This window comes from Oreochromis aureus, linkage group 3 (genome assembly GCF_013358895.1).
Source record: "Oreochromis aureus strain Israel breed Guangdong linkage group 3, ZZ_aureus, whole genome shotgun sequence".
Taxonomy (NCBI): domain Eukaryota; kingdom Metazoa; phylum Chordata; class Actinopteri; order Cichliformes; family Cichlidae; genus Oreochromis; species Oreochromis aureus.
In genome coordinates this window covers 89015237-89027086 of record NC_052944.1, presented here as the reverse complement: position 1 = coordinate 89027086, position 11850 = coordinate 89015237, and the positions used below count along the sequence as shown (strand labels likewise).

At 38.8% G+C, this 11850-nt stretch overlaps 1 pseudogene; it reads left to right on the top strand.

Annotated features, from left to right (window-relative positions):
* Nucleotides 1-1460: 1460 nt before the first annotated feature.
* On the top strand, nucleotides 1461-3508 carry LOC120438387 (annotated as a pseudogene).
* The last annotated feature ends 8342 nt before the right edge of the window (nucleotides 3509-11850 follow it).

Sequence of the window (11850 nt, the reverse complement as noted above, 5' to 3'; positions counted from 1 at the left end):
GGCCGTTCAGCCTCGGGATTTACACTCGGCTCGACACGGATATGTGAAGAATGAAGGGAGCCTGCAGCGAAACGGAGAGCCAACCTCTGACTGAGTGCCCGTTTACTCAGTCTGACCACCTGTTGAAGGTAACGTGCTAACATGGCTAACGCTAGCATCACCCCACGTAGCCCCGTTATTTTAAGGTCATTTTAGCTTATGAAAATTTTACGTCGCAGCTGTACGAGCTAGCTACGTGTTTTGTAAGCTGCTGTGCTCTTCACAAATAAAGCTGGAAGCAGCTCAGACTGTTAGAACCAGCACTGAGGCCTGTTACATTTATACGGTGTTAGAGCAATGGCTGCAACCTACAGCCTTTAAACTAGCGATTAAAATGCTGACAGTAAACTCGTCAGTCCAGATGTTACCACATTACTTTGTGATACTTAGAGTTAAAACAACTGAGACAGGCTGATTAAAATAACAGCTGTCAGTTCTCTCATTCCTTATATCAAGACTGGAGATCACACTACTGATTTCAGTTCATTTAATATGTGAGTGCACAGATTCATGCTCAACTGGACATAAATGATGATCAAAGGTTGTATATATGATGAATTCATCAAATCCCAGCCTCTAAGCATTCACTGAACCTACAGTATCTACACCTGTGTGGTAAAGATACAGATAGTGAAGTTTAATTATTAATACAATATACATCATGAAAAACAAAAGCTGAAATTGATTCAGTTTAGTACTTTTCTCTGTATGTTCTGTGATTATAAATGCCTTAAATTCTGTGATATATACTGTAAATGATTTTCACAGAGGTCTTAAAGTACTTAAATCACTGCTGATAGTCTGGTTGTTTATATTTTCATGTTTTTGTGTCTGTAGGGCTGTTTGATGACGATTTGGACTCCTCTGGGAGATGAGGACACACCCACATCTGTTCCATACTGCAGCCATGGATGGTGTTACGGCTCTGAGTCAGCTTTGGGCCATCAGATGCACACACTGGAAAACCAGCGCTTGTACTTCATGCAGGAGAGATGACCTCAGTGATGTAGGTTCATGAGCGAGTTCAAACATTTCTGGCCTCTTATCACTTAGATTTCTTAATCTTAAAAGTGAATGCATTTAAAGCAGGAACTGCACACCTAGCCATCAGAAGTTTGGCAGCATGAGTACTGTAAAGTTTTGTAGGGAAGTACAAGCGCTGGTTTTCCAGTGTGTGCATCTGATGGCCCAAAGCTGACTCAGAGCCGTAACACCATCCATGGCTGCAGTATGGAACAGATGTGGGTGTGTCCTCATCTCCCAGAGGAGTCCAAATCGTCATCAAACAGCCCTACAGACACAAAAACATGAAAATATAAACAACCAGACTATCAGCAGTGATTTAAGTACTTTAAGACCTCTGTGAAAATCATTTACAGCACATGTGTCAAAGTCAAGGCCCGCGGGCCAGATTTGGCCCGCGAATGAATTATTATGGCCCCCGGGATGATATTTGATTAGTATTAGAATCGGCCCGCAGGTCACAGCCGCCTGCTGGGGTTTTACACGCACCAATACTCCATTCCCCACAATGCAACAGAAGCCCGCGAACTCACTGTAGCGCTGGAAGCGGGACTCGGCTTCATTATTCATCAGCATTCAGAGCAGATGTCAACTTTCAGCAACTCCCCTCCCCAATAATGGCTAAACGGAAGGTGTACGGTGAGCACAGGGAATTTCAAGCCAGGTGGGAGGCAGAGTACATGTTCACGGAGGTAAAAGGCAAACCTGTTTGTCTTCTGTGTGGAGAAAGTGTGGCTGTAATGAAAGAATATAATCTAAGAAGGCACTATGAAACCTCTAAGAAACACAAAGACAGAGACAAGAATATGGACACGGAACAAAGGCTACAGAAGGTGGAAGAATTAAAACAAGGTCTTAAGTCCTGGCAGGCTCTGTTCACAAAAGCAAAATCACAAAGCGAGGCTGCTGTTAAGGCGAGTTTTCTTGTGGCAGAAGAAGTTGCAAAATCAGCCCGACCATTTAGAGAGGGAGAGTTTATCAAAAGCTGTATGCTTAAAGTTTGTGATGCAGTGTGCCCAGACAAAAGGCAGCTATTTTCAAACGTGAGCCTGAGCAGAAACACCGTTGCTGAACGTGTAAACCAGCTGTCCACCAATCTAAAAGAACAGCTTGTGGAAAAGGGAAAAGATTTCATTGCATATTCCCTTGCTGTGGATGAGAGCACTGACACAACTGACATTGCCCAGTTGTCAATTTTCATTCGTGGAGTAGACTCCAGCCTGACCGTAACAGAAGAGTTTTTTTGGCGTTACGTCCGATGCATGGCACGACTACAGGACAAGATCTGTATGAAGAGGTATCCAGATGTGTAAATGAGATGGGACTGCCTTGGGAAAACTCGTGGGATTGACAACAGATGGAGCACCCGCGATGTGTGGACACAGGAGTGGATTGGTGGCAAGGATACGTGAGAGGATGCGGGACGAAAATGTTACAGACGAGCTGACAGCTTATCACTGCATAATACACCAGGAGTCGTTATGTGGCAAAGCCTTGAAAATGGAACATGTAATGACCATCATAACGCGTGCAGTTAACTTCATCAGAGCCAAAGGTTTAAATCACCGCCAGTTCAAGGCATTTCTGGGCGAGTTAGATACAGAGTATGGTGACTTGCCCTATCACACAGATGTGCGATGGCTAAGCCAGGAAAGGTGCTGCAAAGATGTTTCGAGCTTCGTGAGGAGATCTGTCTGTTCATGGAAAGCAAGGGAAAGACACAACAGAGCTTCGAGATGAAACATTTATGTGTGAAATGGCCTTTCTGTGCGACATCACAAGCCATCTGAATGTGATGAACCTGCAACTGCAGGGACGGGGGCGTGTCATCTCTGATATGTACAGTACGGTGAAGGCGTTTAAAACCAAGCTGAGTCTGTGGGAGACGCAGATGCAGAAAGAAAACCTGAGCCACTTTCCCAGCTGCCAGACCATGAAAGACAAGCTCTCTACCGCTGTGTTCCCAAGTGCACAGTTTGCCGATAAACTCAACATACTTGCCGCTGAGTTCGGCGCCGATTTGCTGACTTTGAAGCTCAAAAAAGCAGGTTCGAACTACTTGCCAATCCTTTTGGAGTTGATGTGGAAAGCGCACCACCAAACCTCCAAATGGAGTTGATTGAGCTCCAGTGCAATGACACACTGAGGGAAAAATATGAGAGAGTGGGTGCCGCTGAGTTTGCACGTTTCATCCCCGACGCAATGCCTCAGCTGCGCATCCAAGCTGCTCAGACGCTCTCCATGTTTGGCAGCACATACCTGTGTGAACAATTGTTCTCTTTGATGAAGCTAAACAAAACATCACACCGGAGCCGTCTTACTGATAAACACCTTGACTCAATTCTGAGGATTTCCTCAGCTCAGAGCCTGACCCCGAACATTGATGAACTCGTACAAAAGATGAGACACCACCAAGTCTCAGGCTCAGACAAGTGAGCATCGCAGAACATTTATGTATTTTTAGTTTTTAATTCAGTTACATTTTTTTACATTTGTTTCTACAAGATGTGATTTTTCTTTGAAGGAAGTATTGTTTTGTCTGTGTGCCATAGATTTTTGTATTTTATCTTATTGTATTTTATTTATTTATATTTATTTTTCAGTTAATAGACTCAGGGAAAATTGCAGATAAGAGCCATGAGAAAGAATACAACTGATTTGATTGTTTGTTTGTTTTTTCAATTTTCTCTTTTTACTATTGGAAAGCAGTGATTGGTAGGATATTGCACTTTCAGTTTATAATGCATGTAATTTCATTTATGCATTCATCTTAATATTAAGGAGCATATTTTGTTTATGAATGACATTTACTTTTTTGCTGTTTGCCTGTTGAAAATGTTTTCTTTCAAAATAACTGAGAGCCATGAGAAAATATTGCTTTATTCATTTAATGTACAGGACATGCAATTTTTCTTTGAAGTAAGTTTGTTTTTGTCTGTGAGGCTGTTGAAAAATGTTTTCACTTAAAATTACTGACAGAGCCATAGAAAATATTGGATTATTCATTTAATCGTTAAATAATATACAGTACACTGTGTTAGGTCTTGGTTCAATAGGTTATGTGCAATCATTTTAATATGTTTTAATAAACATTGAACCAGTTCGGCCCTCAGCTTGTAGCAAATTTCTTTTTTTGGCCCTCCGATGTATTTGACTTTGACATCCCTGATTTACAGTATATATCACAGAATTTAAGGCATTTATAATCACAGAACATACAGAGAAAAGTACTAAACTGAATCAATTTCAGCTTTTGTTTTTCATGATGTATATTGTATTAATAATTAAACTTCACTATCTGTATCTTTACCACACAGGTGTAGATACTGTAGGTTCAGTGAATGCTTAGAGGCTGGGATTTGATGAATTCATCATATATACAACCTTTGATCATCATTTATGTCCAGTTGAGCATGAATCTGTGCACTCACATATTAAATGAACTGAAATCAGTAGTGTGATCTCCAGTCTTGATATAAGGAATGAGAGAACTGACAGCTGTTATTTTAATCAGCCTGTCTCAGTTGTTTTAACTCTAAGTATCACAAAGTAATGTGGTAACATCTGGACTGACGAGTTTACTGTCAGCATTTTAATCGCTAGTTTAAAGGCTGTAGGTTGCAGCCATTGCTCTAACACCGTATAAATGTAACAGGCCTCAGTGCTGGTTCTAACAGTCTGAGCTGCTTCCAGCTTTATTTGTGAAGAGCACAGCAGCTTACAAAACACGTAGCTAGCTCGTACAGCTGCGACGTAAAATTTTCATAAGCTAAAATGACCTTAAAATAACGGGGCTACGTGGGGTGATGCTAGCGTTAGCCATGTTAGCACGTTACCTTCAACAGGTGGTCAGACTGAGTAAACGGGCACTCAGTCAGAGGTTGGCTCTCCGTTTCGCTGCAGGCTCCTTCATTCTTCACATATCCGTGTCGAGCCGAGTGTAAATCCCGAGGCTGAACGGCCTTGTACAAGCACACACGCGCCGTAGCAGGGCGAAGCTATGAGCTAGAAAAATCCAGGCTGGCAGACAGCCTGTGTCTGACCAACCAGAGAGCTCCTTACATCCCACGGTGTGGCTAATTTGAATAGCAGCAGGATTTTTAAAATGAAGTTGTTAATCCAACTGCTAATCCAACTGCTAATCCACATGTTAATCCCTGAGCGAACAGGAAAGGGAAATGGATTTTGAAATGCAGTTTATTAAAGTGCAATTCGAAAAAGGTTTTTGAAATGCAGTTTATTAAAGTGCAATTCGAAAATGTTTTTTGAAATGCAGTTTATTAAAGTGGAATTCGAAAATGTTTTTTGAAATGCAGTTTATTAAAGTGCAATTCGAAAATGTTTTTATTAAAGTGGAATTTGAAAAAGGTTTTTGAAATGCAGTTTATTAAAGTGGAATTCGAAAAAGGTTTTTGAAATGCAGTTTATTAAAGTGGAATTCGAAAATGTTTTTTGAAATGCAGTTTATTAAAGTGCAATTCGAAAATGTTTTTATTAAAGTGGAATTCGAAAAAGGTTTTTGAAATGCAGTTTATTAAAGTGGAATTCGAAAATGTTTTTTGAAATGCAGTTTATTAAAGTGCAATTCGAAAATGTTTTTATTAAAGTGGAATTCGAAAAAGGATTTTGAAATGCAGTTTATTAAAATTAAGCACAGAATTTTTTATTTCGATGCGCGTGGCTCTTGTGGTCCTCCATAATCCACAACTATTTCAGTTGCAGATGATAAAGGATTCAGAAAGTTTATTCATGCAGGCCCATATGACAGAGAATATGCATCTTCTTTTTCATATCTTAATTTATATTTAATTGTGCTGTGGTTTGCAGTGTTTTGTGTTGCTTCCAGGGCTGGACTGGGACAAAAAATCGGCCTGGGCATTTTGACTAGAGACCGGCCCACCACTAGTTGGTTTGTTTTTATTTTGTTTTATAAATAAAAACAGAGATTGAAAATGTGACGTCATTCAGGGGTAAAACCGCAAAGGATTCTGGGAACTTGTGGCAAGAGGTACTAGCGCACGCAGGCTTTCAATTGAACTCAGTTACACAGCGATAAAAAGAAACCCAAAAAATGGCAAGAAGCTGTTGTATTATTAACTGCAATAGCCGGTCACATGACAGCCACGGGAAGCCGACGGGTAAAGAGATCGGGTTTTTTTATCGGATGTCGTTGAAGAGAAATTTTTTAAGCCATGTTTCCGAAGTAAGAACTGACGGATGGTCTGGATATACCAAATATAACGTCTCAGAACACTCCAGCTCACATGTTAGTCTGCTCCAAGCATTCCCACAAAGGTCAGTGTTTTGTAATAGTTAATACGTCATTTTTCTTAACATAATTGGTGATATAGGTTACAAGCAAGTCTGGCGCAGAAATTGTCGCGCTATGCTTCTTTATTTATTGTGCATAAATAGTGAATTGTCCTGACACAATATTGCGTTTCGCTTCTGTTATTACCACGGTACACTGACAAAAACATATACTTTTATTCACAGGATAAAACAGTTGTTTTGTATCACTAATTGTCCAGTGCGATTACAACATACAATATTATTGTCACTGCTACATTTCTGTAATGCGTACCAGAAATTATTTCCACTACTAATTAATTACCGTTGAGCTCAAAGGTTATACTAATAAACGGTTAACGATTGTGTATTTATGAAGACGATTTGTGAGACTGGTGAACTTACCTTTGTTTGTACGATGGTCTTTCGTTCTACACGGTGCATTTCAAGGTCCTGTACCCATCCGTCGGTAAACTGTACCTGGGCTTGTTGCAGTGACCTGAAGTTACTAAACTTCATGAGTGTATGCACTCACTCCAAGAACCGTATAATTATAAATCTGAGCGTGGTGAAAGTTGGGCAGCACGCTAACGTCTTGTTCACTCTGTGTGCTCATAAGGGTCTGACCCTCTCACTCCTTTGATTTTTTCCTCATATCTTTTCGTTGCCCTTTCGTCGAGTCTGTCTTTGTACGGACCGGCATTGTTCTCCTTAGTTTTGTACATTCCTTTTTTGTGCGGCAAAGAAAAACCAAGAAGGTATTGGAACCGGAGGATGAATGTTTTGCGGTGCTGCAAATGCTTGCAATTGATGCGGTACTTGGATTGTTTTGCCACGAGTTCCCGGCATGCAATGCGCGAAAGTCACGTGATCTGTCAATCGCTATAGGAAAAACCATAAAGCCTTTGCATGAAAACAACTGCTTTGATGTACATTGCCTTGTTGGTATATATGTATCAATCTAATAAACTTAAACCTACACCATCATCCCTATTCTGGATTTTAAACAGTACATAGCGGAAACAAAAAGACTGCTTGGTCGAGTTAACCTCCTGAACTATCTACAACACATGGTAGAAACCTTAAATTAAGACCAAGAACACTAGAGGTGAGGCATGATCATTAATTAATATTAAAATTAATAAATGACAGATTTAGTGATATTTCCATAAACACCTCCTTTCCTTTTTTTGTTCTCCATTTTCTTTAGTTCGTCTATAAGATTGCTAAACAAGGAGCATCCGGCTTCCTCGGCTGTAATTGGTCCAGCCGAGAGTCGATCATGACCAATTGGCCAATCCAACACTTTCATTATCTATACCCTTCCTAAAAAAAAAAAAAAAATCCATCGGCCCATAAAAACAAAAAATCGCCAGGGCCCACCAGGCAAATGCCCGGTATGCCCGATGGCCAGTCCAGCTATGGTTGTTTCATTTTAAATTTGTTTAAAAGGAAAAGCTGAAAATTTAAATAGTTAAAAGTTGAACAGTGACTAGTTGGTTTTTGTATTATATGATTTATTTATTACATTTTATGTGGAGTGACTAAATAAAAGTATATTTATGGTGGCCCCTAGAGACAAAGCAGCACGTACAAACTTCAAAACACGTACAAACCCTGAAGCACGTACATACTCCAAAACACATAAAAACTCAGGCTACATCCACACGTACCCGGGTATTTTTGAAAACGGAGATTTTTCTATGCGTTTGCACCTTTCGTCAACACGTAAACGGCGTTTTCGGTCACTGGAAATGGAGATTTCTAAAAATGCCTGTCAGGGTGGATATTTTTGATAACTCCGTTTTTGCATTTACGCGTGGATGAGGAAAACGGAGAAAATGCAACGTCAAAGATGTGCGCCTTTTTTGACGTCACACTGTGCGCCACGTTTTGTTTCGGTTAAATGAATTTCTACAATACTGTTACTGTTAATTGTACTCTCTGCAGTGTTTAAATGCTTACATATACACACACAGTTACTGTCCCTCCACACATACGACTCGGTTCTGCTTCTACGCCCCATCTTTGTTTACTATTTCCCACCGAGGCCTCGATTGGCCAACATTTCTACACGTTTAGGAATATATCGCCACCTGTTGCTTTGGCATGCTCCTAGCAGCGTTTTCCTTCATTTCTGCATTTACATGTGGATGGGATTATTTTTTAAAACGAAAACGGAAAATCTCTGTTTTCAAAAATACCCGAGTACGTGTGGACGTAGCCTCAGAAGCACGTAAAAATTCCAAAACATGTACAAAAGACAACAGAAGTGCTCCAGAATGCTAGGCGCAGTGTTGAGCTTTTGTTACCTAGAGGCTACACAAGCCAGCAAGTACCAACGACCGGTGTGTGGTAGTAAGAGGTAAATGAACTTTTTTTTAATTATTTGAATATAATTGAGTGCTTGTGTATAAATACACAAACAATACACATATGCTTTCAATTGTGTAATTTAAGTGATCTAGGTAGCTCTGTTTTGGAAGTTCAGTTAACGCTAGAAATGTGTTTTAGAGTTTGTACGAGCTTTTTGGAGTTTGTACGTGTCTCTAGGGGCCACTGTATATATTCATATATAAACATATATAAATAAAACCACTTTTTTACATTAGTAATTCCTTTTGTGCATAATTTTATATTATTGTAATAATAAATTAATTAAAGCAACAAAACAACCTGATGAGCCGGTTCGGAGCCGAAAGAGCCGGCTCTTTTTAGTGAGCTGAGCCGAAAGAGCCGGTTCTCTAAAAAGAGCCGGAAATCCCATCACCAAAACCAACTACCAGACATTATGATACAGACTTATAATTTGCATCGATGTTTTTTCGAAATTCTATACACGAAAAGTGAGCGCGAGAGCCCTCGGTGCGCATGCTTGCTGCTGAAGTCAAAATAAACTTTATTGTCATCTCCGCTACATACAGTCCAGTATATAGAGAGACGAGACGACAAGGCTCCACTTACAGCAGTGCAAGTAAATAAACAATATATGTAAGAAGAGTAAGAAAATAAATATACACTTTAGGACCAGAGGTAAAGGGATTAATAACAATTTAACATGCAAATATAAATTGTACATTTAAAAAATCTATGTACAAGTTTAAAACTTGTGGTTTACAAAACTTTTGCAAAGTTATGTGCAACTATTTACCTAAAGAAAACTATTTACAGAACAATCAGGTGTTCTGCAACAAATAAGATCCCACATTAATTATTTGTGCCTGATACCTGCAGACCTGACATCAGGAGGTGTATCGCTCCTGTTTTCCACCTGGAGACAGCATTTACATTGCAATCTGGCTTTGGTGGCTTCTTAGCAGCACCTGTGACATTTAGCAGTTTCCTCACAGAGATTGCCATAGTATCTTGATGCTATGCCATCATTAAATCAGTCATGTGATTGGTTTACCCTGACTACTTTATTCTTCCTCAGCCAATGAGCAGCACTGCCTGCGTAGCTCCCGGTATGCTGAAGACAGCTTCAGCTGTCTATGTGTTGAACAATAGTAACGCGTCTGCACTGCATTTTCTTGTTAGTAATGGCATGGCAACAATAGAAATAGTAATTTGTTAGATTACTAGTCACTAAAAAAAGTAACGCCGTTAGCAACACCATTATTCTCATCACTGGTGTTGGGAGAATAACAGATTACACAAAGTACATTACTTTTTTCAGCGTTGCTTTAATGTAATGTAATGTAACATGTGATTGTACTAAATTCAGTAGTTAGTTACAATTATGTCATAACAAAGGTACAAAGGTTCTTGTTTTTATTCGACAAAAGGCCAAGAGCACAATTCTGAAGTGTAAAATGCATAGAGGACAGATGTTCTGCAGACAGATCAGATGTTAGAATTTTATTTCTATTTTAGCAGAAACCCAAGACTTTCAATGGTCAGCTGGTGTTTAGAACAGAGTTGAATAAATAACCAAAACTAACCCCCCAAAAATCAGATCATTTCTGCAGCAGTCATCAGGATGAATATGCTGGTCCAGACATGTCTGCTCCAAGTGAAAACGCACTTCAGTTTAGAATAAAGTGTTACAATACGTATATTACAATTCTACATTGAGAATAACGGCGGGTGAAAGAGTTTTTCATACTGACAGCAGTGAGACATAGTTAAATAAAATGGTGCAGTTATGAAGATTAACTTCAGTCTCAGCCAAAAGGATTTACTCAGGAACAAGTAAAAGACTGAATTAAAGAAAAATAAAAACAAGTTAGAAATCATCTAGATGAATTATGTCATGTTTCACTCCCACTGAGTGGCGAAGCCCAGAGAAGGTTTCTCACCGGGTAATGTCAAGCTCAGACATATCCAAAAAATGTCAAAGCACTTGTAAATGCTGTCCATGTCTTAATGTCCTAATGAATCAAAAAGATATTTGAAGTTTGCACATTTGCATTCTTGCTTTAGAGCATGTCAAAACAAACACTGATTTTGTGTCACAGAAACAATAATATTTCCAATTTTACAGTTTTAGCTGCTGTTATGTGTAATTGCTGCTTTTTGAGTTTCAGATGAAAGGCATTCTGGCATGCTTGGCTGCACAAAGCACACACACAAGTCACGGCCAATGCTTGCTTGACTGAACAAGAACAGAGCATTTTGAGCATACTTGACTTAATGGATACTTTGAAGTGAAGCAGTGCAGGTGACTGGTGTCTCACAAGTACACACAAGTAAACCTACTGAGAAACAGCCTGTGGTTAAAGTGTTAGGTGGATTATTTACATAGTGAGAGAAGCCAGTGGAGTTTATTATTAACAGGTTAAATGCCATGTCTTATTTAGTATTTACATGAATGTTAAAATCACCTCCAATCATTATTTTCATTTCATTTTTAAGTGAATATTAATGTATTAATTACTTAATAAATTATACAAATAATAATAACATTATCATTATTGGTCCTTGCAAAGCCTGACACTTTGAAGATTAAAGATGGTGACAATAAACAAGATAAGTAAGCTAGTAAACATCATAAAACACTACAGCTATGACAACTCTATAATTTTGAACATCTTTAACATTTTCTTCAAGCATGTTAGCAATTTTGAAAAGTTGCTGCCATACTGCAGTTTACTGCCATCTTATGGCCACAGTTCATTATTGAAGTTGCTCTGCAGAGTGTGTACCCTGGACACCTCCTGGTTTTTAAACTATTCAGCAAGAATAGACCCTTTTTATTTCTTACTCATAATGTTTACAAGAACATTTTGATATTTTCAGTGGTTGATATGAAATTTTATAAATATATGAATTGTATAATTTTATATTTTTATATTATATATAAATTGTATTTTCAATTATGCAACACTTTAATTTTATAGGCATTTATTATGTGAACAGAGAAGATACAAAAACTATAAAATACAATCAGTGAAATTACACTTTAAAAAAACAATTTTGCCTAACATTTGATTCCTTTCCATATTTACACAACAAATCTGTTAATTAGTAAACAAAGTTGTGTGAAGACCAGTGTTGGTC